The sequence below is a fragment of the Epinephelus moara genome, chromosome 11 (genome assembly GCF_006386435.1).
Source record: "Epinephelus moara isolate mb chromosome 11, YSFRI_EMoa_1.0, whole genome shotgun sequence".
Classification (NCBI taxonomy): Eukaryota; Metazoa; Chordata; class Actinopteri; order Perciformes; family Serranidae; genus Epinephelus; species Epinephelus moara.
In genome coordinates, this window is record NC_065516.1 from 1,661,706 (window position 1) to 1,687,425 (window position 25,720).

At 39.8% G+C, this 25,720-nt stretch overlaps 1 protein-coding gene across 1 annotated transcript in view; it reads left to right on the forward strand.

Annotated features, from left to right (window-relative positions):
- Positions 1-13,000: 13,000 nt before the first annotated feature.
- pld1b (phospholipase D1b) overlaps positions 13,001-25,720 on the forward strand; it is a 74,751-nt gene continuing 62,031 nt past the window's right edge. Inside the window, exon 1 of the mRNA XM_050056884.1 lies at positions 13,001-13,089. The gene's annotated coding sequence lies outside the window, so the exon portion shown is untranslated. The remainder of the gene's footprint in view (positions 13,090-25,720) is intronic.

Consider the following 25,720-nt stretch of genomic DNA (forward strand, 5'->3'; position numbering starts at 1 on the left):
GTGGTTAAAGCACCAAACACACACCAAACCATCTGAGATGCCTTCTTTGGTCAGATTTGCATCAAACTTCAGACTTTCAACTAGGTGAAACGGTGCTTTATTTCCTGTGTGAACGTTTTGTTTTTTCCCTAAATAGACTGGGTTAAAGTGTTTAACTGAGTTAAAATTCAGGACACTGACTCCAAACCTCCTCACGTTCCTATGCTGAGGTAATTAAGTGCATTCACTCAAATACTGTATTAAGTACAATTTTAAGTACTCATAGCTTGCTCATATAGGATAGGATAGGATAGGATAGGATAGGATAGGATAGGATTCACTTTATTAATCCCCTATGGGAAAACTGTTTTGCCACCATAAACAAAAAGACATACACAGTGTGTAAACAAAGACATAGACACAATTCACACACTATGTCACACCAGGCAGAGGCATTGAATGTAAGTACATTGATCCACTGCAACAACAATAAGAGGGTCAGGAAAAAAACACTACAGTCAATAAGTTAAGGGGAGGATCACAGAAACACAAAAGTACAAACTGTATGCAGACAATAACAGCATAAATACATTCTACATACACTGAATGAATAGATGGTAAAAAAAAAAAGGCAATGCATCAACACTGTTCATTAAAACTGCTGCAGGAACACATGAAGTTCTGAACCTTTCAGTGAAGCATTAGGCAATAGGAGCCAGTGGCTCCTGCTGCTCCTTTGGAAGATGCTATACAAGGGATGGTCGTCTTGTGACAGAACACACCTGAGCTTTCCTCTGGTTCTCTGCTCTGTTAATGGTCTCCAGCAATTCTGGGGTCAGGCCAATAATTGCCTTCTTGATCAACCTATTGATCCTGTTCCTGTCGCTGATACCCCAACAAACAACAGCATTGATAACAACACTTGCTAAAATATCTTGATAAAAAACATGTAAGAGATGTGTGCAGACATCAAATGACCTAAAGAACAATCTGGACTGGACCCTTTTAAATGTTCTCCATCCAGTCCAGCCTGTTATTCACATGAACACTGAGGTGTTTGTTCGAGGGGACCACCTCAACCTCAACCTCTTGTCCTGTAATCAGAACAGGGATACCCTCAGCTTTTTTCCTTCCTAAATCCACAATATGCTCCTTAGTTTCTCTACATTAAAAATAAGGCGAGCTTCTTTACGCTATCTAACAAATCTGCTCACTTCCTCTTGATAACTTGAGTTATCCTCTTTTAAAATGTAGCCAACTAGGGCAGAATCATCTGAGATTTTTTGTAAGTGACATGATTCATTCACATGCCTACAGTCAGAAGTGTACAAGTTGAATAAAATGGAGATAAAACTGTGCCCTGTGGTGCCCCTGTGTTGGTGGTAATGGTGTCTTTTCTTGAGTATTTCCATTTCATGCAACTTTAAGATAATATTGTATTTTGTAACTCAACTACATTTATTTCCCAACATAACTTACTTCACGGATTTATATAATTAATACAAAACATAATAAATTATTACAGACAGCAAGCTGTATATACGTTATTAAAAATAGCTCCCCCTTTACCATTTGCAACATTAAGGTGATTATCACATGAATGCATAACTAGTACTGATCCAATAATATAATATAGGTCTATATTATTCTGAAATAACCATTCTGCATAATGAGTACTTTTACGTTTGGTGCTTTTAGTAGATTTGTACACTGTAGTATTGCTACTTTTAGTTATAAGTAAAAGATCTTCTTCCACTGCTGGAAAATACTGTGATAAACAGTATTTTTCTATCTATCTACAGGATTAATCTGATCTATGATCCTCACAGCATATTACAGTAAATTCCTCCTCTGTGGTGCTCAGCACTCTCACAGCAGTTAGGGTGATTTAAACCACAGCAGGTGGAGTTTAATGGGGAGATAAGTGAGCTAAATATTGTATGAAAATACACCTTCAGCCTCTCTGTATCTCTTTATCTCGTTTTATTTTTCTGCCGGGAGGCTCTCTCCTGTTATTATCCTGCTCTCAAGTAACCATCATCAACCATTATGTTTAATGACATTTGAGTCATAGTTTCCGGTGTTTTCCCTGTTTTGTTGCCTCAAAATAAAATCATTAAAACCTTCATAATGTAAGCTCAAGATCCTTACTCTTTATAAATGAGTCTCATTACTGTGCAGCAGCGGGGGCAGAAGCAGGGGAATCAGTGTGGCATTTATCAGGAGCTAACTGACATCCAGGGAGCTGTTTGAGCTCATGATGGCAGTCAGTAATGCTTCTCTCCTGCTCTCACCTCTGATACAGAACAAGAGCAGCAGCAACACGTTATCCAGCAGCCGGATTTCTTGTCCAAATTCTTCTGCACTGGGAAGAAATGATTGTAATGACAAACAGGGGTGCCACCAGAGATTCTGGGCCCCATAAAAAGATCACAATGGGCCCCACTACCACAGCCCACCCTACACAACTGCTGTAACCACACCTCCAGAACCCAGTCAGCTCATTCAAAGCTTTTAGTAACTTTACTTTTGCAGGGTTGCAACTCTCTTGTCATCCAATATGTTGAGACCAGACCTCGTAACAGGTCACAAATTGTTAGGAACTCATGGTTCAAGGTGTCAAAATGGCTGCCAGAAATAATTAATTATTATTATTAATAACTGTTTATTATGTGAATCAATTGACATTAAATCACCTCGTGGGGCACCATTCCCAAAATGGGAAAAAATGTCAGCCAGTTAATGATACCAGTCTCATAAAACATACTAAACTATCAATTTGGAACTCTGATTGATAATTAAATTAATATCTATAACCAAAATTACGGCATTAATAGTAAAGGTTAAAGGATTTTGGAGTTGACATAGCAGTGGATGACTATTCATTAACTGTTGTGCGATATTCAACAGACAGCAGGTATGATTCCAAAAGCATTTCTTCACAAAGAAAGCAAAGCAAAGCAAAACAAAACACATTCTAAGTATATACAAGCATGGGTGTGCATATGTGTATGGGTGTGTGTGTGTGAGAGAGAGAGTGGCAAAAAGGTGTGTGCCTGGCCTTCAAACAGCATGGCTGATAATAGGAAACTACAAATGGATTGTCCTGATCAAGGACTGTGGAACCAAGAATGACCTCAGAGGTCAGGGATGAGTCTACCTGACCATGTGGTCAATCAAACAATGGAACAAAGAAAAAAAAGCGGGAACTTTAAGTTTCCTGTTAAAGAGAAGTCATGTTGAAAGCCAATTTTTGTGAGTATGCGTATGTGATTTATGTTGCAAAGGGTCTGGGTTAGTACAGAGGATGTTTAGTTCCATGCAAGACTCTGTCTGTGTAAAGAATTAGCAAACTGACATCAACTTAGCTTTGATGAAGCCATCTAACCAGTGACCTAACTGCAAACAATCACAACAATAACTCAATGAAAAGCATTGCCCAAACCCAACCAGCGTTGTGCAAGTGTTGTCACTTCGAGGTGTTGTTACGGATGTAGTATGTTTTTTTTTTTAAAGAGACTGTATTTAAACTGTACATTTCCTGTAAAATGGAAGTGTATTTTGAAAACAGACAATGCATGTAACCAGCAGAAGTTGACATGGCGTCCAACATACCCAAGCTACCTTGCACGTTATACATGGACTTGGAAAGTCCACGACCAAACATTGATATGCGATGAGGTCGGAGTGTGAATGCGTTGGCTGTCAGCAGGCCACATTGAAAGCAAAGCTGCAGCTCCTGCTGTGAGGGTGCAGCAGGTCCTCCTGCTTGACGTCCTACTTTTTCAGAAGTCCAAGGGTAAGAGCCAGATACCAAACCAAGAAGCTGAGGTTTGTTGGCCTGATGACATCATGGGGTCACATATCACTGTGAGACTAGTGCCCAATCAAGTTTGAAAACTGGGTCCATGGGCAGGACTCTCACTGAGATGTAACAAGTGAGGCATCCTGTGGAGATTAGTGCCAAATGGCTATCCTCAATCATGTGCACATAAGTTAAACAAAGCTGTTACATCCATTTTGAAACAAGAGATTCAGTGTTTAACATATTTATTATATTTTTAAAAAAAAAAGTATTTTCTGAGCTAGTGTTTAAATGGATAACATTTCTGAATGATTTTGTATATTCTGTCACAAAAAATGTTCCTAGAAGAGGCCTCACTTTTCTTCCCAGTAAACACTCTTTACAAAGTTATTTTAGTAACAAGGCTTCTCTTTGAAAGAGTGAGTCAGTATCAGAGAGCGAGAGACAATACTGCCAAGCCAGTGAGCTGTGTGTCTCTGGAGAAGGTAGAGTGTAAGAGAGATCACGGCCTTTTGTGAACATTAGAAACTGAGACTTCCCATTTGGCTCCATCAATTTGCCTGGAGGGGAGGACACAAGAAGTGAGACAGAGATGAAAAAGATGTAGCCCTGATCATATTATTGATCTCAGAGCGCTTCACGTATGACCTGCAATAACAAACAATAAATGCAGCCCTGTTTTAACACTGTATAGTTCTGTACATGTAAACAGAGACAGATCTGCAGGTCTTGCACATTTTTATGTAGCTCACGGCTATGGAGTGCATACACTGGAACAATAGGACGACTACAGTTGAAGGACTACAGTTCAGTTCATGGCCTCAGAGAGAGAGGTCACCAAAAACAAGGATTTACAAGTTACATACACAACCTTTAATGTGTATGTTGCATTTTATTGCTGTAGATGTTTCAGGTTGTGCTCATTCTAACTCCTTTATATACTGTTGTATACCTGTGAGAACCACGTGTCTCTAAAAAGTAAAAAAAAAAAAACAGCCCTGCTTTTAGCTTTGTGATGATGCATTTTCCAGCTGATCCAACAGAGTTTTTAAACACCAAATCTGGTGGAGTTTTGGCTTTGCCTCTCCCTTTCCCTGTGTTTCCTGTTGTTTGCCCTCCCTAGTAGGCTCGTTTGAGATGAACTGCGCCTCGCCTGGAAAGTGGATGAGAGCCGGCAGCTGCAGCAGGAGGAGGTGACAACAAGCTGTTGTGAAGTCAAACAGTTTCCTGATAGTTTCCAGCAGCCTTCTGTCTGTACAGGAAGTCACAGAAACACTCACATCCTGTCCGATATGGTGTTGATTTATTAAGATATTATCAGACGTTTGTTCTCAGTCTTCAATTGTTTTAATTATGACAGATTAGTTTATCAAAATACTTTACAGGTGATCTGTAATTTATGTTCATGGTTCAACCTGCATTTTACATGAATTCTGATGTAAATCAGCATCGTATCAGTTTGCTGCTGCGGAGCAGACCTGTCCCCTCAACTACAGAGGCTAAATGAATTGTGTTTGACTATAAGGTTAATGTTTTCAGAGGAAAAACAGTTTTCATTAAAGATCAGTCAGATGTAGTCAGGGCTTCACATCTGTACAGATGTTATTTTAAGAATCCTCACATGCCACTGACCACAACATTTCACAATAAACTGTCCTAAACCTTTCTCTGTGTCCAGAGGCCTGTACTACGAAGCCAGTTCAACTTACCCAGGATATCTTCTCTTTATCTGGTTTGACTAACCCTAACATTGGCCGTCTGGATAACCGCTACGACAAAGCTGGTTTGTCAGCTAGGTCAGTCAACTTTGGGTTTTCCTATCCAGCCACGAGCATGGTCATGTGAAAGAAGCGGGGGTGTTAATAATGAGAGACATCGTCAGAACCATGAATGAAGCAGGCCGCTTCATATCATATGAGATGAAACGGTAGCAAAAGTGTTTGTGACTACAAGACAGTAAAATGTCAGTGGCGCGGGATGTAAACGACAATCTGCAATATATAAACGGAAAATCTAGAAACATTGAAAACACCATCCAAAACTTCACTGCCATCCAAGACTAAAATTATGTGCAGGTATCACTGAGCTATGGGCCTATGTGACATTATTATAGAGTAATTTTTGCTGTTTAGTTGGATGATGATAACACTACTCTGAGCATGTCACATAAAACACTATAAAGTGATGCCAGACTGTTTCTGTGTCACATAAAACACTATAAAGTGATGCCAGACTGTTTCTGCTACTGAAGTTAAGGGTGGAAAAGTAGTTAATGACTAATGAGGTCGATCTGACTGAAATGTGGCATTTATACTAACGGGAGTCAATTAACAGTGTGTGGATTATTTTACTAATAAAATATTATCTTTTTTCCCCTAGTTCTCATCATGTAGGTGTCTCACATCATCACTGCAGACTAAAATAAACCTTACATAATTTCAAATACTGCAGAAACAGGTGTTCAGTGTTGTGAATGATCTCTCCATTTTGAAATTAGAGGGAATAGAGCCCTGGAACAATTACCTTATTCTACTGATCTATAACAGCATATAGGCTCCTCTCTTTTACCTAAGACTCCAGCCTTTAGTCCATGGATTCTTTTTTCTTCAGTGATCTGATTGGTCAGAGGTCGGGGTGTGGACAGGCCATGATCCGATACCCTGAAGTTAACCTGCTTCGGAGCAGGTTAACTGTTCAGCATAATTTGCCATGGTGATTTATCCCGGTAAAAAGAGAACCAGCTTAATGGTACTGAAAACTGAGAGTTAACCCTGAAGTTACCTCGCTAACTTCAAATCCTGCTTCGTAATACAGGCCCTAGCTTGTGCTTGCTTTTTGGGTCCTAAATTGAACTGCCGTAACAAAAAGTGACTCAAATGTTGCTGGTAAATGCAGAGATGTGTCAGTGAAGAACACCCAACTTTGGGAAAAAAAAAATTAACCAGGTTTACAATCACTGGTGAAACCCCACTAAGGCTCACCAAAAGCCAACCGTTGTTGTTGTTAGTTGGTCTCACTCACACTGTGGCCTGCAGCTTGGCAGCCATCTTGCCTCCACCTTCAGATGACAAAATTAGCTCATGTAGGCCTATAACGTCACATTAGAGACGTGGAAATGCTACGTATTAAAGGTACAAATGTAACGTATCAGTGATTTGCAGAAACATACAATGCATGCATTTTCCTCTGGCAACTGCGCTGATATTAAGCGTTTACTTAGCCTACTAAGAAGTAGTAGTGAGAGTTTCTTAACACATAAAGGATCACTTCATCCTTCAGTTTATCACAAACTAATTTGTAAAGTAACTAAAGCTCTCAGACAAATGTAGAATAGTAAAAAGTACACTATTTACCTCTGACATGTAACAACGTATAAATGGAAAAACTCAAGTAAAGTACAAGTACCTTAAATGTGTTCTTCATTTCAGTACTTGAATGAATGTACTAGGTGACATGTTAATACCAGAGAAGACAACGTATCACCAGTATTAAAAGTGCGTTTACATTATTTTGTCATGAACATGTTATCAGTGACTGCAGCTGCCATGTTTCTGCTCTGAGCAGCAGAAATGCAAATGGGAATCTGAGGACCATTAAATGAGATTAGAGTGACAAAAAATTAAGCAGCTGGTTCAGGATCAGTGTAATAACACATCACAGGTTCTTCATGATTATTTTCTATTAACTGAGGGGAGGAGGCATTACTGCTCATTTATCAATGTTACTTAATTCACTTTGACGTCTCTGTCTCTGCTGCTCTGTGTGTGTGTGGGAGGATATGTACATAATGAGTGTTTGTGCAGTGTGTTCATGCAGATGCCTTCAGGGGTCGCATGGGACTGAGTGTGAGTTTATGTGTGTGGTTATAAAGACTGAAGAGTGCGTGTGTGTTTGAACAAGCGATAACAGAGAGGTTTAACAGCCTCTCCAAAGTGATAGCAGCAAGAGGAGGCTGCTGATGTGGCTCAAAGAGGCAGATCTGTCTGTCTATCCACCTGTCTGTTTCTATGCACAAACCTACATCTCACACAAAATGAGGTTGTGAGTTCTGCATGCAGTTTTTATGGATAAGAAGAAGAATAATCACCAGCCAGTATAAACTTATATCTGTTTATTACCAGACCAGTGGTGGATGAAGTAGGCTACTTAGATCCTTTACTTAAAGTAAAAGTAGAAATACCTCCCTCTAAAATAATTCATTTACAAATAAAGGTCCTGCATTCAAAATGTTACTTGTTGGGCAAAAGTACAGAAGCATTATCAGCAAATACTGTAAGTATTAAAAGTAAAAGTACTCATGATGCCTCATTCCAGTCGCCAGAAACAATGTGGGCATCGTACATTTCTGCAAACCAAATGTTAAATTTGCAAATTATTGTGTAGTGGATATGTTGAAACTTCATGAATCAAAAACGCTGTGGTTAAAGCTATAGTGCGTAACTTCTGTCGCCTCCCAGCGGATATTGTTATTACAACTAATAAGCCGGCAGCACTTCCATGTACACGGAGTAACACTGGCCAGTCGCCACACACCGTATACACAGAGTAACACTCGCCACACACCGTGTACACAGAGTAACACTGGCCAGTCGCCACACACCGTGTACACAGAGTAACACTCGCCACACACCGTGTACACAGAGTAACACTCGCTTCACACCATGTACACAATGCTACACAACGTGGCGAACACCAGGCTGCTAACATTACATTACGTTCATAGCACCATTTCCAAGAAAATAATAAAGTACTAGGTCCAGTACATGTAACAGCAACACATACTACTCATAATATAATTATAAACCAAGTCACTTACTTATCCAACAGCAGCAAGGCAACATCCGTGTCTGCCCTCAGCCCAATTTCTTCCTTCAGGGCTCTCCACCGAGGAAAAGCGACGCCAATACAAATCCTTGTTTGCCTTCTCCGTCGGTCACTTTCCTTCTTTGCTAATAGACCTTCAGCCGAACGTCCAGGCTTTTTCTTTGTGGTAGGATCCACTTCTGAACCGTGTCTCGGCCGCTTCTCCGCCATGTTGCTTTCTCTTTCTACCTGCGCTCTACCTCTTGCTATGACACTCTCCGCTCTTCCTCCCCCTCCCTTCTTGTTGTGAGGAAGCATTTCCTGTGTGCCAGCGCGGGAATGTCACCGGTCGACACGCAAACTAAAAATGATATATATTGAAAAATACCACAAGATGTTAGAGGAGCCGATCGGCTTAATCAGCATTGTGTCATCTCCTCTAGTAGTGGCTTGGGTGAAACGGACATTTACGGACCTGTAGAAGTTACGCACTATAGCTTTAAAATGTGTTTAGGTTTAGGCACAAAACCGCTTGGTTAGGAAAAGTCATGATTTGGCTTAATATGTGGTTTGGGTGGCACAACCCCAGCAGGAAAGCAGCAATGTCTCAGTTATAAACAATCACTTTTCATGACAAAAAAAAGCAACTTTGTCTCTTTAAAAGCAAGCAAAAACCTTCGTGGCCACTTAGTCAGTGGTTGTCATTTAATTTACAGTGGCAACCTCTGAGGCTAAAAAAATGAAGCCAATGCTGAAGTGCCAAAAACTGCAGTTCCTCTAATGGCCACTGGAGGCTGGCTCCAAGAGCGGGTCAGTCCCTATAGACCCCCATGTTAAAATGCCTTACTTAGATTGACAGCAGAAATAAACATTTTTACAGCTTGGTACATTTTTTTAATCTTAATATTCTTTTAAATATTATTTAACCCCTTAACATTTATCCATTCTTGGAACCCATTGGTTGTATTCGGCGTCTGACTTCCGGCAGACGGCGATACAGCCTCTGGGGGCAGACCCCCGATTTTTGGCATTCCGGTTTGATTTCGGTGGAGGAGGCGAATTTCCGTTTCCGACTTCCATTTAGATATATATAAATATACTTATATATATATAAGTAAATATGCTGAACCATTGCGATGGATTCAGAGTTTGCAGTGACGCCAATTATGTTGATAATTGGTCAATATGTGATTGGTCAATATCACGCGGACTACAAACAGCCTACAAACGGAAACCAGGGCTCTTCTGCTCTTCTTCCAGAGGCAAGATCTCCGGGGTTTGCCTACAGACTCTACATTCACTGAATGTAGAGTCTGTATATAGAGACTAACATTTATCAGGCTAACAGTTCTGAATAATGAAGGGTGGGCCGTTTGAGTGACAGGCTGTCTGCCGATAGTGTCAGCTTCTCAGTCAGATCCACCCCTCACTCCTCCACAGCTCCAGCCTCTCGCCCAGATATGGTCACTTCTGGCTCCAAAAAACTAAAATGGCGACGGTTGAAATGCTGAATTCGAAGTTTCAGAATGGGAGTCCACAAACCAATGGGTGACTTCATGGTAGCTACCTCCATTGTTTTTACAGTCTATGGTTAAAAAACAGCCGCTACCTGTGGCACTATTCCCACCAGAAAAGCAGTGACAGGTCCATGTTTGGTGGCTAAGAGGCCGCTACAAACACAATGATGACTCACTAAAACACAACCAGTTTCGTTTTTTTGGTCTCAAAGAGTGGTCTGCAGTGGTCATGTGTCTTGCCTAGGTGTCACACCATCCACCATCTCCTCCACCTCCTAATGACAAAATTAGCTTGTATACTATGTCCCTTTAGAAAAGTTGATATGCTAGGTATGAAACATGCAAATGTAACGTATTCATGGTTTGCAGAAACATACACTGCCAACATTTTCTTCTGGAGACTGGATGCTGTATAGTTTCTTTCAAAGTGTTATCACTTTAACACTCTGTTATTACTAACAAATACATGTAAGAGCATTTTAGTGTTCATCAGTGCGGACCCAGTTTTTAGATACGTTTTATATCATTGGGTAGATTAGTCGTATAATACTGCATGATGTTATATATCATATGTTAGATGTTTTTTATGTAAAGTACACTTGTAAAGTACAAGTATGTCTAGAATTGTACTGAAGTACAGTACTTGAGTAAATGTTCTCGACATATCACATGATCTTCTTCTGCAGATGGATAACACAGTGGAAAGGTCGAGAGACATGATATAAAATAGCAAAATTCCAATGGGAATATGAAAAAATACAAGAAAAGTATCTGGGTGGCACAGTACAGTGGTACAGTGGTTAGCACTGTCACCTCACATCAAGAGGGTTCTGGGTTTGAATCCCCCAGCTGGCTGGGGCCCTTTTGTGTTGAGGGTGTATGTTCTCCCTGTCTCCTCCCACAGTCCAAACACATGCAGGTTAGGTTAAATGGCGATCCTAAATTGCCTGTATAGGTGTAAGTGAGAGCATGAATGGTAGCGATCTGTCCAGCATTTACCAGTGTCAGACACCCCCACGACCCTCAACAGGATCAGCAGTTACAATGAATGAAAGAAAAATATAATTTTGTGGAGGAGCTGTACAGATTGTGCAGGAGTGTGCAAAATATTACCCAGGAAATGTGATTAGTTGTTGTGTCTGACAAAGGTCTATTAAACTTTAATTCATTCACTCTACATCTCCCCATGCAATAATGGCTCACATGCCCACAATTTGGAAACCACTCAGGAATCTGCAAACATTTTCTTCCAACTAATCAACAAAAGGCACCATTTTTTTTTAGCTCTGTTTCCCTCTGCAGTCAACCACAGGATATGATACACTGGAGGAGAGGCCGACATTTAAAAATGCAAGTTGATAGAGTTGCTGATTATTACCCTGGAAGCTAGCTGTACAACATCTGATTCCTGTGACAGAGTGAGAGGTTGGCAAAACTCCCACATTACAAAGGATGTAACTGAGGTTTCTGGAGTAACTCAGAAGCCATGAAGTGCCTCTCTGCCTCTCTCTCTCTCTCCTCTTTCTTCCTCCTTCTCACACTTTCTGTCTCTCTTACCTCCTCCCTCTCTCCCACATAAACACAGAGCTCCTGACACATTGATTATGTGTTTCAGCTGATTGCAGACGTCAGCTCTGCAGAGAAAGGAAGGCTTGTGTGTGTCTGACTGTGTGTACGTGCATGAACCCATAGGCTGTTGAGATCAAAAATGTAACCATAAATCATTGGAATATTCCTTTAATATTCCTGCTGGGATTTAAAGTTTGTCAGTTAGTTGACAGTGTTTCCTGACATCTCCTGTGACACCTCTGTGACACCTCTGTGGTACCTCTGTGACTCTGCGGTTATACAGGCATGACACCTTTGTGAACATATTACAGGTGAACTCTGTTTCCTCTTACGTGAAGAAGCAACACAGGTTTTCAGGCGGAGTTTAACCGAGGAAGCCACTGGTTGGAATCAGCTGCAGCAAGTTAGAGAAAGAAAGCGAGTGTATCCGGAAGTCAGGCGATTGACCCTTCAAAATAAACCTGCTAATTCCATAAAATTCAAATATATTTGTAATTATCTTCATTCTTAATCTTTCTAATCATTTTGTTTTTGTTTCTTTGTTTGTATTATTATAGTCAACAGACATTAAAACAAACACATAATTTCTGAAGTATACTGAAAATGCAAGTGGGTGATATTCAGAGTGGGGTCTTGAGCCTTTGTGAAGGTACATTTAATTAAATATTTTGCATAAAGCTTTCTATGAGTTGTTAAGAAAATGAGGGCAAAGTTATTTGGATTTGTAATTAAGGCAGATTATAAACAGTTGACCTCAGTTTGGAGGTGACCTGGTGATGTGACAGGTATCACAGCCATGAAACTTACAACAAGACCCATGGCTGTAACCTGTAAGGGGCCCTAGGGCAAAAACAAACAAACAAACAAACAAACAAACAAACTAATAGCCAAGCAATATGACATCTACTGTCCTTTGGTTCTCTATTTAGATAATACTTAACAGTCAACCAATAAATAGGAGAGAAACCTCAAGAAGGACAACACATGAGAAGTGGAGGAAGACCAAGGTAACAAAAACACAATGATTCTTGTTTTCCTGTGATTATTCACTAAAGAAAACATAGCCTACTTATTTCAGTACATTTCTGCTAGTATATCCCCCTAAATCCTACACACAGGTCCTTTAAAGTACTTGAGTAAATGTACTTTGTTATTTTCCACCACTGCAGTTGAGATAATAAATATTTCCTGTTACTATTTACAGAGTATTACGTGTGCAGAGCATATAATATTCTGTAAATAAGTTTGAAATGTCAGGACACTAAAAGGGAGTTTTATTTTGAAAGTAGAGACACGGGAAGTTCTGTTGGTAGTCATTGTAGCCTTGCTCACAGATCTGTTGTATTTGGTCACCGGTTCACGGCTCTCTCGCGCACTTCAACCAGCAGCTGCTGTCGCTTCAGTTCACATCAGGAGGTAAGGAAAATATCCAGACGTCATTTCATGTTTATCAGCGCGATTATTCCCACGGTATCATCATGTGTGTCTGTGTGTGTGTGTGTGTGTTCGGAGATTTAACCCGTTCAGTTTTTGGTGAAGTTTGCTCGTGTCATGGCAGCGCAGGTGCGTAAATGCGCAATTAGTGGTAAATTGTCTTTGTGCGTAAAGTTAACGTGTAGCGATGAGGTGATGGGAGACAGCGGTGGCGACGCGCTGTTCATGTGGGGGTCTTTTTGGCATGTGAAGGCATCCGTCCTCTGCAGTGGTCCAGAGGAGCATCCTGGTGTTAGTGTGTGTGCTGGATTGCAGTGGCCACATATCAGCCATGCGTTACAGTGTGGGGGAGTGGGGGAGCGGGTGATGTTGAGTCTCGTGTGAATTAAATCCACGGAGCTAAACCCTGGCCCGGAGGCAAACTCCCTGAGGAGGACCAAGACGGGTAAGACCTGAACTGGAGGAGGGTGTCACTCTGCTGTCCTGCCCCCGATCGCTTCTTCCTTATTTTAGCTCCTCGATAGATTGCAAACAAAACCACTTCCTCGAAATCAGTCAGTTCATCACACAGTTTATACCCCCACCACCAGCACCACATACACCACCTTATCACACCCACGTGTGAGAGCTTGTAGTATTTATATTTAATGGCAGTTCTGCTGGTTGTTATTGTACATTTCTATCCAGGCACTCTCCGGTCAGTTTATCAGCTCATCTGTTTTTCTCACACAGAGTTGTCTTAAATGTTTCCTCCCTCACTTAGCTGATACAGATCACTCTACAGTCACAAGTGCATTGAGGTGTCTGACACTTATGATTCATCACCACTTTGGGTCACCACTAACAGACATCCCAGGACAACCACCGCTTTGTGGGATGTGAAATTGTACATTATATACTGGGAAGTGCCCTCAACATTTAAATCTACAGTTATTGAGAAAAAGGCATGGACGGAGGAGGATTTAATACATGTGTTTTATTAGACCGCATCAGTTTAAGCTGTGTGTACCTACGGACACAAAAACACTTTGGACATTAGAATAAAAAATGGTGCACTAGTTACTGTATGAACATTTCAGACTGAGATTTAGTTCCTTGCAACTCTTTCTTGTTAGGGGATGATGTGTAAGTTTCAGTTATTTCGTCTTCGCTGTAAGGCTGCAACAACATGAGATTTTCATGGTAAAATAACCATCTCAGAAAAATATCACAGTTTCACAGTATCACATTATATGATTCTACCCAGTTATTATTACTATTATCAGTTACAGTGACCCTTGAAGGATGGAAAACAGAAGAGGTTTTTTTTCGTTGAACAAATGATTTCTTTTAATAGAAACTTAAAACCATTTTTAATGGAAGTTTATGTACAAGGTCTGACAGGCAGTGGCAGAGGAAGGGGTAGGGTGAGATTCTCTGTGCGGTAACATTTTTTTTTCTCAGTACCACAGAAAAACAAATGTACACAAGATGATAACCATCAATTTTCACACCACCATATATGGTTTAAAGGTATACCACTGCAGCTCCACTTTACCTAAAGGTTATTTAACTTTAAAGCCACCAAGCTTCAATATGTCATCCAGGGTTTTCCCCAGAAAATGTAAACTATTTTTGAGCTTTATTATTGTTATGACATTTTTTAACTGATGTGGAAATCACCCACATTGTGTCACATCTTGTCTCATGAGTCATGATAGATGTAGTCTGCTGATGACAGACTAAATAATAGTCACATTTATTACATAGGACTTTTTCATTTTTTTCAGGTTAATGATAATGATGTTAGAGGAGGTGGTGCTTGTTTTAGGAGAGGTGGCTCGCCTCCACTATACCTTAATGTCTTCATACATACTTCATACCAGTTTTAATGACCTGGTCTGCTTGTTTTGTAGAGGAAGAGACCTCTGCAGATAGTTCCACTCCTGGTAAAAACCTCCTGAATAATGAACAGTTAAGGAATTCTAACTGGGAGAATTTTCAGCTGGTTGCAATATGGAGCCCTCACAGCTAGACGCCACTAAACACCCTAAATCATACACACTGTTCCTCTAAGGGTATACGATGCAGGATTGTTGGTTACTGTTTGTGAACACGATTGCAAGTGAGATTCACATTCGTTGCTATATTTGCATTTTTACGGCGCTGTGTCTCTTGGATGCCTGCTGCTTAGGTCTGGCCCGTGTTCTCTACTTTTTTATAAAGCCTCGATCTCACCTGAGTGATGATGGGGGACATGCCCTTAAACGTCCCAAACACAGAAAATGAAAAGAACAAGGAAAATCTATGCAACGGGCAGAGTTTCTGCAGATAAATACACCACCACACACTGACAGAGTGTCATTAGTGATGATTTAGAGGGATTACTTCTGTATCAGTCTATACATTGTGTTTCTCCAGAAAATCCTGCATAGTATATCTTTGAATGTACAAAATGAGAGGGCAAAATCGTTTGACAGTGTGAGGAAAAGAAAAGTAGCCATGTTAGTATGGTTGGACTTGCTTGTGAGTAGTGATCTGTTTTTTTTTACGCAATTTTCCAGACAGCAAGTCAGCAGTGAATCTGAAGCAAGTGCTGAAGCAATCATCAGGGTTATTTGCATGTGTGTTAATCTCCAGATAATGAGATTAAACAACTATTAGTTTTACCAGATACAGTCTTATTGGCTGGTGAAACCCTAATGACTGCCAGACAAGCACATGCAGACTTGCACGATTTCCTCACATTGGCAGCTCAGGAGTGAAGCTTTTCTTGCTTTTGGCTGCCACCTACAATAAAGGGATGTCAGTGGAGTTGTGCAGAAGGAGTAGCTGCTGATTTTCAAGTATTTACCCCCACTGTAAATTTCCGTGAAAGTTTTCAAGACTACATCAACATATCATCACGTATACTTCACTGTAAAGGAGTAAAATTGATGAATATTATTGTATTATCGCTCTCTGGTGTTGCACTTTGTACATGGTTCCTGTGCTCTAGTCTCACAACAGACTACACATAGAGAGCAATGTTATTTGTCCAGGTCGGTGGACGGCTCGTTTTGATGAAATATATCTTATTTTCTGCCTCACTACAGTTGGAAAGAGCCTTCCTTTGTGTTTTAACAATGTTTTGCTTTTGAGTTATTTATTTGAGAAGTTGAAATCTGTGAATATCTTTCCAACTCTACTGAACTGGATTAGACAGGCAGCTACTGTCCCGTCTTCCCAATACCACGCACTAGCACTGAATCTTTAGTGGTATGGAGTAATGAATCGTGCCAGTACACTTTCACCCTTGCTTTTAGCTCTGTTTTTGGCCTCCACCAACTCCTGAGGGAAATACCTGTTTCTTTAAATGCTCCACTGTGTTTACCAGCTTCTCTCTAACTGTGTCTCTTTACTGCTGAGCAGGTAGAATACTGTGGCCTTTTACAGCTTTTTCTCTGGAAATGAAAGCCAGAGAGAAGCTTCAGACTCAGCTTATCGTTCTCTGGAGGTTGATTACTTTCACACCTCACATTGTATTTACATTATCACATTATCAATATAGCTGCTTTAACAAGTCTTGTAGGTAATTTAACAGTTCTGAACAAAACATGTTGCCATAGTTGCTGAAACTTCCAAAAGTGCCACAGAATCTAAAGTTGAACTGCTAAATGTTTAATTTTAAGCTCGGTAATGTTTCTTCCTGAGATGCACCTTGGGAGTGCTTCAGTTTTCACATCCATGGGTGATGGCACATTACACTGCCGAAAGTGCCTTTTAAAGTAGTTGTGCGTTGCAATGCTGCTGCTCTACTGCTGCAAGACTCGTGAGGTAACAACATAGCTGGTTCTGGGGGCATGTAGACGTTGTTGTAATACCACTGTGATGTGACAGAGAGGAAGTCTGAAGTAAGAGATCCTTTTATGCCTCTGCACTGGTGATAGCTGTAGCCAGAGGCAATACGTTTTTGGGTTGTCTGTCCGATTCTTGTGAATGTGATATCCCAAGAAGGCCATGAGGGAATCTCAAATGTCCAGTCGGACCCATCGATGAACTGATTAGATTGTGGTGATCAAAGGTCAAGGTCATTGTGACCTCATCGGTCTAATTGTCATGAACATGATATTCCAAGAACAACTTGAGGGATTTTTTTTTTTTCAAATTTGGCACAAATGTCCACTTGAGCTCAACAATGAACTGATTAGATTTAGGTAGTCAAAGGCGAAAGGTCAAGATCACTGTGACCTTGCATCCTTCTTATTCTGGTGAACACAATATTTCAAGAACATGTTGAGGAAAAAGGGAATTTCTTCAAATTTGGCACAAATGTTCGCTTTGAATCAAGGATGAAGTGATTAGAATTAGGTGGCCAAAGGTTAATGTCTGTGTGACCTTGTGTCTGTCTGATTCTAGTGAACATGATATTTCCTCAAATGTGGCACAAACGTCCACTTGGACTTATCAATGAAGTGATTGGATTTTGGTGATCAAAGGTCACTGTGACCCCCCCCAAAACATGTCTGTGGCCTTAACTCAGGAATTCATTCGCTAATAATTACATTTCACACAAATGTCCAAGAGGATATGATGTTTAAGTGATCCTGTTTTATATCCGAAAGTCAAAGGTCAGCTTCACTGTGACATCATAATGTTCTACATAAAACACTTTTCTGGTCATTACTCAACATCATATCTCAGGAACAGAAGGGGAGGCATTTGGTCAGATACTGAATTGGTGACACTAATCTTGAAACTGAGCTGATGTAAACATGGACGTAAACTGTAAGAGGAACTTGACGGGATTGCAGAAGCATATAACTGCGAGGCAGAAATTCTAGTTTCTTGTGTCTCTTATTTAATTTGTATGGAAGTGAATGGGCGTGTGTGTGTGTGTGTGTGTGTGTGAGAGTTACGTGTGTTTTAGAAGGACCTGCTTTTCCAGTCTGTGTTTGTATTTTTTTTTGTCATCAATTAAATGGGGAAAAGTTGACTCACTTTTGTACTTTCGTAGAGACTGACTCATGGGCTTGGCTCTGGCATTGTTGTGCACAGGTAGGATACTGTGTGTGTCTGTGTGTGTGTGTGTGTGTGTGTTTGATTATATATTCACGTAATGGTTCTTCCAGCAAACACAGTCCACAGCCAGGGAGTGCTTAATTGACTTTTTGGGTGTGTCTGCTCCTGTACCCAACACACACACACACACACACACACACACACACACACACACACACACACAGAAAGGTGAAGCAGAGCTCAAGGGGCAGTGGGCGCGGTGGGAGAGGTCCAGCTTTTAATCAATATTGACAGCAGTGAAATACCATGACAAACAGCAACAAACAACCACAAGGAGACCCAACAGGAACTACACACACACTGCAGCTGAAATGCCATTAGTAACAGGTCGTAAAATGTCAGAGTCTGATGTAGAAGAAGCTGGAGAAGCCTCTTACGATTTTCTCTCTTTGCCAAAGGTCATAATTGTTACTCTACCCTGCAGGAGATATATTAAAGCCTATTTGGCCTTTAATCTTTAATATATTATTAAAAAAAAGGTCCTGCAACAATTAGTTGTCAAATTAATTGCCAGCTAATTTGAGAATTGATTGGAATTCACAATTCTCTGATTCCAGCTTCTTAAATGTGAATATTTTCTGGTTTCTTTACTCCTCTATCACAATAAACTGAGTATGTTTGGATTGTGGCTAAACAAGACATTTGATGACTTCATATTGGGCTATGGGAAACACGGATCCACATTTTTTCATCTTTTTCTGATATTTTATAGACCAAACAATTAATCGATTAATTAAGACAATAATTGACAGATCAATCCACAATGAAAATAATTGTAAGTTGCAGCCCTAAAAAATACAAATAGAAGTCTGAAAACGTTATGAAAGAAAAAAGTACACTTCATGGTCAAAGTATGTGGACAACTGCAGCCTTGTGTCATAATGGAAGGTGTGATTGTGACACCCTGGGCATTATCGTGCTGCTACAGCCTTCACTGAAATACAGGAGCTGGCATGTCAGGTGGGATTGCATAAACTCTCTTTTCTCTGCCTATTGAGAAATGCTGATTAGTATTTGCCAACTACAGTACATGGCCAAATGTATGTAGGCAGCATGTGAGAAGTCTTTCTTCCTGATGTTGATCCTGCTCTAGGGATTTTCACCCATTCAGACGTAAGAGCATCACTGAGGTTCAACACTTATGTTAGTGACCAGGTTGAGGTCAAGTTCTTCCTTACCAAATTAAGAAACCATTTCTTTATGGAGCTGACCTTGTGCATGGGTGGATTGTCATGTTGAAACAAGAAAGAGACAAACACAGACTGTTGACACAAAGTAGGCAGAGCACTGTTGTTAAAGTATTATTGTAGCATTAGATATCCCTTCTTTAGAACCAAGAGGCTGACACCAAACCAGGAAAAATAGACCAAATATACACATGTGGACAGTAGGGCTGCAGGATACGAGGAAAATATGCATTATGTGATATGTTGATATGTTGATCAATGTTGATATTGCGATAACAATATTTGATATATGATAAATAGACAGCGGTTAAAGTGTACTCTGTTCTTGACAAAGACTTGCACAGTGCCTGTGCTTATGCCATTTTGTTGATCCTGTATCCAAAATATTGCCAAATGGCTGATTTGCTATTTTTTCTGTGGCCTTCGCATTTTCGTTTGCCCTCATCTTGTCACACTTTCCTCCTTCAACCATACAGAGGAGCACAGCAGCACCACTCTAATAAACCTCAATCGCACGCATGCAGATTCTGACTAATCAGACAGTACCTGTTGGCGAGGGCCTGGCCAGAGAGTTAACAGCATGTCACCTACAGACAGAATGTTGTTTAATACGTTGTTAATATTCAAAGTGCAATATTGCAGTCTTTCGTAATGTGTTTATCGTATTACGGCTTGATGACGATTTAAAAAAGCGATTTATTGTGTAGGCCTAGTGGACAGATAAAATAATAGATTACCAGAGTTGCTATGTTTGCGTTGGTATAGCAGTAGTCCTGAAGATGAGTTCACCTGTGGTCATGAAAATGAGATGTCTATGAAGTCTGAGTGGTTTGAGCTGAAACATGTTGATTCTTTGTCTTTGGATTTTATGAGAAAACACATTTAAAGTCCTTGAAAGCAAAACCAACACCACCAACAACAACAAAAAACAACTGACGGTTATAAAGTAGGTGTTTTCTAATTGTAATTGAAAGATGCTCAGTATACAGCGCAATTGCAATATGTTGGATACATAAATATCTCTGATCATACATGAAAAATAGTTGTTTATGAAAGGAAAAGGAAAAGTACATGTGTGCACAGATACATACAGGTTAATTATAAACATAATAATACATCAATTTAATTAGTTTGATTTCTAATTAAAGAAGACATTAAATAAAACAGAAAGTGAATAAATAAATAAAAAGTGGGTTGTTTTGGACTGAGATGGGGAAAACATTCACTCATCAAAATGCAGTGCAAAATAGTAATTTCATATTTCCATAAATTTAAGTTCTTTTTTTGTCGTAGATCTTAAGCCCGTTAAATATGTATGAACCACCAGTAAAAACAAAATGAGACAAAATAGTGCAAGTTGAAATAATGGATTAATTATAACTCAGACACTAATTACAAATAATTAACTGAATGTAAACAGGAATGTATTAGATGTGTATGCACAATGTGGAGTATAAATACACTGTACAGAGGTGTACATGGTTGCAAAACCGTAAGTGAACTGGACTGAAATGTAGGGAAAGAGGAGGATTTTTCAGTGTAACACAAAGTGACTGTGGTTCAGGAGTTAAACAGATTATTGTGTAACCAAAAGGTCGCAGGTTTGATCTTTACTGCAGCAGCGTGTCGAGTTGAATTAACTCTCAGTAACACGCTGAAGAACCTTCCCGCCGGATAAAAGCATCTCTCACTTCATTTCCTCACACTTATCTCCATCATGTCAGCAGCTGCGGCTACATCAGACACATTTATCATTTTACTTTTCAGAAGAAGTACATTTCCATGAAAGTATTTCCAGCTTGCGATCGTTGAATTGAATAACAGGATAAAGTGTCTGTTTACATTCTTCACAGTCACTTATCAGAAAGAAGTTTGGAGAATTTATTGAATCCAGGACTCCACCATGAGCAAACTTTTTAAGTCAGGGACCTGCCTGCAGCTCTTGACACAGTCATTACTCTGCTGCTGCTGTGCTGCTGTGCTGCTGTGCTGCTGCTGCTGTGCTGCTTACTAAAGCAACAGGTCTGTTGTTGCTGCAGGAGAAGAGGCAAACACCTGCAGCACTCGAAACAATCCCGTATAAAAATCACTGACCTCAAATGGCTTAACATTGGCAGAGGGAGTAGTAGTAGTATTAAAAGTGTTTTTAATTTTCATAGTTATAAAATGACATATTTAAGGTAATTGTTTTGGCTTCCAACATGTTAAACCCAGTAGGATGCATTAGAAGACTTTCCAACTGGATGATTGATTTTGAAATGAAATTCATTACAATGATAGAAGATATTATGGTACAAGACATGCATCCTTCTCTCTCTCTGTATATTTAATTTTGTGCTGCTGCAGCCTGCATGTTAATCTGACAACACTGAGCCTCATTCACCAGCCGTTCTTGGGAAGACATTTCTTCTTAAAACCCACTCACACAGATTACATGAAGAATTTAACCTTCACCAATGTTATTTGGGATTTGATCTTAGATCTTAACAGAATCTACGCACACTCTAGAGCATATTTACATGAAACCCAATCACCAGTGAAAGTTTTGGCATTGTATGGCTCTGCAAACCACGGATATGTTATATTTACACGGTGTAATGTAGCGGATATGTTTCACCAACTCTGTGGTTATCATGAGGTTAGGTGTGTACTATCTATGAGGAGACATGGGAGGATATTTGGAATTACGCCAAAAAGGTGTCCATCTGTACTGGAACAAAGGCAGTTTGAAAAAGATTTAGAAATGCATCCAATGTCTTTGATTCTGGACCTCCCAAGTACAAATATAACTACTGTAGCTAGCAAAGGTTATACAATATTATGTTTGCTAAAAACAAACAAAATAAAATTGGACAAGTGATAAGAGCCCATTTGTTAAGGGTTGGGTTTAAGTTATTTTTGAGTAGATTCCTCTGGAATATCTTACAGAACTTCTACAGCAGATCAGTCTTATGAAATCTGGCTAAATTATCTCATTATTTTTTTTTACAAGGCATTTCCTGAACTTGAACTCTTGTAACCTGTGATGTACCCTCAACATTGACTATTTCCTGAAACTTTTTATATATATTTGTTGATCTAAGCTGTTTTTGTTTGTGTTTGTCACTCATGTTTATACATTTGACATATTGTTCTTGTGGAAATGAGAGAATGCAATAAAGATAGTGTTAAAACAACAACAAAAACGTGGTTAGGTGTAGGTACAAAATCTACTTGGCTATGGTTTGAATAAGATAAAGTTTTGGCTCAAAATTCCCAGTTTTAGGGACACCATCCCTGCAGGAAAAGCAGCATTGTCTCAGTTAAAAACAACATGCTACTATCCTCACCAATTGGTTGATTCAAAACACACACATTTAGAGCCAAAATGCCGCTGGAAACACAGCAATGACTCGCTAAGTAACAACCGGTTTTGTTGGTTGGTCTTGAACAGTGGGCTGCAGCTTGGCAGGTGTCTCACCTTAGTGACGCACAGCATCAGCCATCCCCTCCACCTCCCGATGACAAAGTCAGCTCATATACTGTGTCACTATAGAAACATTGATATGTAACATATTTGTGGTTTACAGAAACGTACAATGCCAACATTTTCTTACTGCGACTGGGCTGTTGACTCAAATTTGATTGTGGACATATTTGTGCAAAATATTTGGTTGTTGTGTTTTCTTCAGTTCTACAGTATAATATAGGATTTAAAATCCAGTGATATTTTTCATTGGTCTTAAAAGCACCACTGTAACACTTCAGTTCACATGAATAACGTTAATTGGGAGCCTTGCCACCCAATAATTAGTGACTGATGACACTATTTATCGTCCCAAAGTAGGCCTCTCTGCGCACTGGGTCCACTCACACAGTGGCATATTAACTGCTGCTACAAGATGTTGCAGATCATTCCATCAGGAGGGAGGGCATCATCTAGGACCACATAGATTGATCTGCAGAGTAACGAGGACAAGCCCGTCCCCCTCCAGCGTTCAGCATCTCTCTTCTGTTATTAAAAATATCTTTGGCATCAGATTTAAGATCAAACATTTTCTTTTATACTTCATCAGTTGTGCGTCCTTCTCTGGATACAGTGTTCACTGAACAAGTAACAGCATCCCATGCATCTTCTTTTGTGTTCTTTTATAATTATTACTGATGTAACTCAATATGACAGGTTGTTTGGCGTTCACTTCCTGCAGAAGTACCTACACTTCAGAACTATTGGAGTACGTATTTGAAGTCTGGAGCTCCACTTTCTTTAGACTTTTATTGGGACATTCTTGAATCAATTTCCACAGCTTTCTTTTCAGTTTCTGTGTGTGCAGTGCACACGGCCCTGCAGTCTCATGGGAACTGGCAGTTTACCTATGCTAATCAGGATCAACTGGCACGCACTTTCAACTTAAAGGACAAATAGATTCATCATTATAAGAACACAGGTGCCACAATTCTGTGGTTCAACAACAGGATTAGGATAGGACTTAGGATCTTCCTCAAGAACACATTTAACAGAAAACTTAGGAAGATAGTTGTAAATGAGGCCAGTTCATTTCAGTGTAGTGAAATGTTTCAGGTTCGACCTGTAAGATTGCTGTCATGACTTTCATGTAGAAGTGATTAGGCTGTTTATTTAGACATGAGACCAACCTGTGCAGTGGTGGATATTCAGATCCTTTGCTAGAGGGAAAGTACTAAAACCACACTGTGAAAATATTCCACTACAAGTAAAAGTCCTGCATGCAAATCTTTACTGAAGTAAAACTATGTATCAGCATGATGTACTTGCTACTAGTTAATGTAGAACTGTGTGTGTTGCAGTAAACTGTTTTATGCTGTCAGTGTTTTCCTGTTCTATCTGATGTTTCTGGGTTATTATTCCTGCTGCATTAATGCGTATGTTGCATTTTACTGCTTTACTAGATGTTGAGCTCATTTTAACTCCTTTATATACTGTTGGGTAGTTTAATCTACAGCAATGCATCATATTCTACAAGATCATCATATGTTTGTAGCGTGGCTGTCCTGTGAGAACCACGTATCTCTAAACACAGTATCAACACATCTGGAGTTACATTATTTTCACTGGACAGGAAGGGGACGAATAGTAAGAAGTACAATATTTACCTCTGCTTCCCTAATCTGGAGGGGATTTCTGAAAATATCTGACAAGTAGTATTGATGACTCACACTGGCAGGTTTACCATTGTTTTCATAATAAAAGCAATGTGATGACATCACATTTTGCCCTGACAGCATGTAGATATTTGTCCCAATTTTCTAATATTTTCTAACAAGCCAACAAATCCATAATTCCTTTATGTTGCTGTGAAGGCCAGACCAGGTAAAATACTTTTTCATGCTAATACTTTTCGTAATTGATATATATCTGAAATTTGCCATAAAGCAGTCACACTCATTTCATTGTAACACTACCCACAATGTCAAAACACAGTCACAGATATTAAATTGAAAGTTAGATTTATATTGTCTTGTGGTGTATCTCATCAGATCGCCTAACACTGTTTCATAAACGCATCTTTAGAACAGGCCAATTTATTTCTAACGATTTGAGGCATGTTTGTCTCGACTGGGCCGTTAATCTGTTTGTTGGTGGAACAGAATTCTTGAAATGAGCTGGTGTTTTTGTGGTATTTCAGTGACCTGTGAGCTTCCTCATGCTGCTTATAATGGTGAGGATGTGAGGAGCACATACACAGTCTGTTGTGCCACTGGCTCAGCTGGTGAAAGAATTTAAATTGAGTCTTGTCGTTGCGAGTCAGGAGATTACGATCATGGGATAAAAAAACAAGCTGCTTCCTGGTGCAGTACAAGAAGAGTCTCAACCTCTGAGAATAAGGAAACACTCAATAATCCGTCACTGAAAGAAGAAATCTGGGATACCTGAGCTGCCCTTACGCTCTGTAATACTGTCTGTATGACACATTTACAGCACAAGAAACAGGAAGTGTGTTGCAAACTGACAGTCACATGATGTCAGCCTGTATTAATCAGCCTGTCCGATGTTGCTAAAAATGACACCAGTCAGGATGGTTTTTTTTACACAAGGACAGATTATGAGAAAACCGGGCCTTGGGCTCAAACATGTAAAAGCCTCTCCTACACAGGAGCAACACCCCCAGAGTGAAAGATAGAAAAGTTGCTTTCTGCTGTTCACTAACCTTTTCCAGCCTGTCCATGATGTCGAATGTGATGCACCAGGAGAAAAAACAAACAAAGAAAAAATAAGTACTCACCCACTGCGGAGCCATGTACACAACTTAACGCACAAGTTGGTGCAAAAGTGGTAATAGAAAAGCAATACTGGGTCAAAACTTGCAGCTGAAGGTCAGTATTTAAATCACAAAATACTACAGCATGCTAACATTTGTTATTTACAA